The sequence below is a fragment of the Triticum dicoccoides genome, chromosome 4B, assembly GCF_002162155.2.
Source record: "Triticum dicoccoides isolate Atlit2015 ecotype Zavitan chromosome 4B, WEW_v2.0, whole genome shotgun sequence".
NCBI classification, from domain to species: Eukaryota; Viridiplantae; Streptophyta; class Magnoliopsida; order Poales; family Poaceae; genus Triticum; species Triticum dicoccoides.
In genome coordinates this window covers 248117104-248121995 of record NC_041387.1, presented here as the reverse complement: position 1 = coordinate 248121995, position 4892 = coordinate 248117104, and positions in this window count along the sequence as shown.

Genomic DNA, 4892 nt, shown 5'->3' with positions numbered 1-4892 from the left:
CACACGTCTTCATCACCACTCATTTTGCCACGTATGAATAAATGACATCAGCAGAATTTTTTTTGGTTTTCGGCTTAAAATATTGTATCTCCTAAATAAAAAAGCGAACTAAAAATCCGTTTTCACCATTAAATTCGTCTCGACGAGATCTTCAAAACTAGACCCCATGTTGATATGTTTCGACGAATTTTTTTTTTTTTGCCAGAAGTTGCCACGATGTTTACACTGCAGTTGCCATAGGGCTTAAACTAAAATTGCCATGTGGCAATTTTAGTTTGTAGATCATGGCAATTTTAGTATTTTGATGATGGCAACTCCAGTACTTTGACCATGAAAATTATTTTTTGTATGAACCATGGCAATTTTACTTGCATGTATCATGGTAATTTTAGTTTATGGTTCATGGCAAGTCTAGTTTCTTAATTCCCCGTTTTATAAATGTCAAAAATTACTTTTAAATGTAGAAGAAAATAGCTGAAACATATCATAGCAACTTCAGTGTAAACATCATGGCAATTCATATGCAATAGACATGGCAACTTTTAATCCAATTTTTTTTTCATCAAAACATATCAACATGGGATCTAGTTTCGAAGATCTCATCGCGAGGGATTTAATGGTGAAAACGGATTTTCAATCGGATTTTTCGTTTAAGAGATAAAACATTTTAAAAACTAAAAATCCAAAAAAAATCCTGCATGCATGCATGCGATGACGTGGCAATCTGTTTACATTAGAGACGTGTGGTGCGTCTCTCTTCCTGCCACACGTGTGGCAGTTAGCGCGACCCCTTTCCTTTTAAAACTCCAACGAGGCTGAGTGGCACACTTTCCAAGTGAAATATTTCCTTTTTCTTCAGCCAACCGCACGAGATTTACTTGCCAAACACACGTTTCCACACCGACTCAAATATATGCGCTGTTTTTTTTTCAATCGTGCCACACAAGGACACGGGTCCAAGTACTAGTCTTGAACGGGTACGACTGCACTTTTTCTGTCAAAATATAGTATTACTCACGGCTCCAAGGAAAAACAATCCCAATAGCCTTTGTGGACCTTTTAAATCTCCTCTTTTTTATACGGAAAAACTAACTCCCACACGTGTGGGCGTTTGCAGATCGCCCACACGCCTCCATCACCACTCATTTTGCCACGTATGAATAGATGACATCAGAAAAAATCTTTTTGATTTCCGGCTTAAAAATGTTTTATCTTCTAAATAAAAAAGCGAACTAAAAATCCGTTTTCACCATTGAATCTGTGTCGACGAGATCTTCAAAACTAGACCCCATGTTGATATGTTTCGACAAATTATTATTTTGCCCAGAAGTTGCCATGATGTTTACACTATAGTTGCCATAGTGCTTAAACTAAAGTTGCCATGTGGCAATTTTAGTTTGTAGATCATGGCAATTTTAGTTTTTTGATGATGGCAATTCCTGTACTTTGACCATGAAAATATTTTTTTATTAAACTATGGCAATTTTAAGTGCATGTATCATGCCAATTTTAGTTTATGGTGCATGTCAAGTCTAGTTTCTTAATTCTCTGTTTTATAATATGTTAAAAAATTTACTTTTAAATGTAAAAGAAAATAGTTGAAACATATAATGGCAACTTCAGTGTAAATATCATGGGAATTCATGTGCAATAAACATGGCAACTTTTAACAAAAAAAATTCACCGAAATATATCGATATGAGATCTAGTTTTGAAGATCTCGTCGCGAGGGATTTAATGGTGAAAACAGATCTTCAATTGGATTTTTTATTTAAGAGATAAAACATTTTAAAAACTGAAAATCCGAAAAAATTCTCGCATGCATGCATGCGATGACGTGGCAATCTATTTGCATTAGAGACGTGTGGTGCATCTTCTTTCCTGCCACACGTGTGGCAGTTATCGGCGTCCTTTTTATATTCGGTCCAGCCCAGAGCAACTCCTTTTTCACCTCTCTTCGTTTTCCTTCTATTGACCAATCCCAAACCTTGCAAACTATTGTTGTATCACGTGATCAAACAGAATAAGGGTCGGAACTTTTTCTCGAGCAAGGATCGTGATGCTGATTTTTTTTGCAAAGATGAATCAAGATGGCGACGAATGGCAACAACAGATGGAAAGCACAATTGCAGCGGCAGCACAATATGTAATGAAGTGGATGATGGTGTATATGGATGCGGCGTGAACAAACGTGACTAGAACTTGAAACTCTAAAAGACTAGACACTAGAAACCAGCAACTCGGCACACGATGTAACCGAAAATTCAACAAAACAAAAACTAAGTGGTAATGGCAAAAAGGCTCAGACTGTCTGGGATATGATGAACTAATCTAACTTTTTTTTGGCTTTTTTGGACTCTAGGTATAAAGAATAGATGCAATCTAGACTAAGAAAAACTGGAGAATCTCACCGAGCAACCTGAAAACTGATACCACTTGATAGAGGTGGGGTGTCCCGATCTTTCTATGAGTTGATAACTATCGATTTGGTGGAGTAGACTTTGACGATCCGACTACAAACATGCACGACGTTGCGCCTTAGCAATCGATAAACCAACTCTGAGAGGTTATTGACCACGTCGGAGCACGATCAACCTAACCACGAAGGTCTGTTCCTGCAAGCAATCGAAGAACAAGCAAGAATATGATAAAGCAATATGAATATTGTGAATATATATGAAGTGTTGATAAAAGTGGGGTTCTAAAAGCGGTCTTGGTCTGGTCGTTGGACAGAAATGAAGTACACGAAGTTGCAGCAGTGGCTAACTTTTAACTAATTAAAAATACCGGTCTAAGCGATGCCTTAAGGGCTATATTTATAGGAAAAAGAGAGGGGATTTTGTCCACCCTTTGCAAGGTGGGACATTCTTGTTCTCTTCGCACGCACCTTCATCTCCGTGCTTGACCATGCTCCAATGTTCAACCATCTTGTCCGTGCTAGGCCCTTCAATTGCAAGCAACACAAATGTATCTAAGTTAGGTAGCATCATATTCTCATGAACACTAGAAACACTACCAAGAACCGAAAGTACCTGATATTTAATTGGCATATATGAGCTCTAGCAACTGTTCTAAGAGGTAAAACAGCAGGAGATATGGGTGTAACTATGGTGGCCATGTCCTCATCACAACGCGAGAAGACGGCTATCAGGCCTAGCGCGATAAACACAACCTCACCCGGGCCGAAAACCGCATACAGACTCCATCCAAACTGCGTCGTGACGTCGCCCGATACAGAGGAGCCGCACACCCCCTATGCTTCACCGATGAGGTAATGGAGCACCAGTTCCCGGAAGGGTTTAAACCCGTGAACATCAAATCATACGATGGAACAACAGATCCCGCAGTATGGATCGAAGACTTTGTTCTCCACATCTACATGGCGTGCGGTGATGACTTACGTGCCATCAAATACCCCCCCCCCCTAAAACTTAAGGGACTAGCACGGCATTGGCTGAACAGCCTCCCAAAAAACTCTATTAGAAGCTGGGAAGACTTGGAGGATGCCTTCAGAGACAACTTCCAAGGTACCTATGTTCGGCCCCCGGATGCCCATGACCTTAGTCACATCATCCAACAACCCGGCGAGTCAGCCCGGAAGCTCTGGACCAGGTTCTTAATTAAAAAGAACCAAATTGTGGATTGTCCGGACGCCGAAGCCCTCGTGGCCTTCAAACACAGCATCCGAGATGAGTGGATCACTCGATACCCCGGCCAAGAGAAGCCGAAGTCCATGGAAGCCCTCACCACACTTATGACCCGCTATTGCGCAAGAGAAGATAGATGGATAGCTCGTCGAAGCAATAGCACCAGCGACCCTGGCACCTCTGAAGCCAGGGACGACAATGGCAAGCCACGACGCCATAAACACAAGTGTCGAAATAATAAGGAAGACATGGCGGTCAACGCCGGATTCAGTGGCTCCGAATTCGGTCAGTGAAAGAATCCATTCAAAGGAAATAAGGATGGTCCATCCAGTTTGGACAGAATACTTGATCGGCCTTGCCAGATTCATAGCACACCTGATAAACCTGCCAATCACACCAATAGAAACTGTTGGGTCTTTAAACAGGCCGGCAAGCTCAACGGCGAACACAAGGGGAAAAGTCCGCCTATCGAGGACGACGATGAAGAGCCTCGCCCATCGAACATAGGGGGGCAGAAGCAATTTTCCCCCGAGGTCAAGACAGTGAATATGATCTATGTCACCAACATCCCCAAACGGGAGCACAAGCGCGCATTAAGGGACGTCTACACCATAGAGCCGGTCGCCCCAAAATTCAACCCATGGTCGGCTTGTCCGATCTCCTTCGAGAGAAAGGACCACCCGACCAGTATCTGTCATGGAGGATCAGCAGCTTTCGTCCTCGACCCAATCATCAACAGATTCCATCTCACGCGAGTCCTCATGGATGGTGGCAGTAGCCTTAACCTGCTCTACCAGGACACCATCCGCAAAATGGGTATTGATCCATCAAGAATCAAGCCCACTAAAACTACCTTTAAAGGAGTTATACCTAGCGTAGAGGCTCGTTGCTCGGGCTCAATAACATTGGAAGTTGTCTTTGGCTCGCCCGACAACTTCCGCAGCGAAGACTTGATCTTCGATATCGTACCCTTCCGAGGTGGCTATCACGCACTGCTCAGACGGACCGCTTTTGCTCGATTCAACGTGGTGCCGCACTATGCTTATTTAAAGCTCAAGATGCCCGGTCCACGCAGCATCATAACGGTCAACGGAAACACGAAACACTCCCTCCGCACTAAGGAGCACACTACGTCTCTCGCGGCTGAAGTACAGAGCGGCCCCCTCAAGCCGCACACCTCATCGGCCATCCTGCCACCGGACTTTGTTAAAAAAGTCCGGTCAATCCCGCAAGCTGACGGCTCGG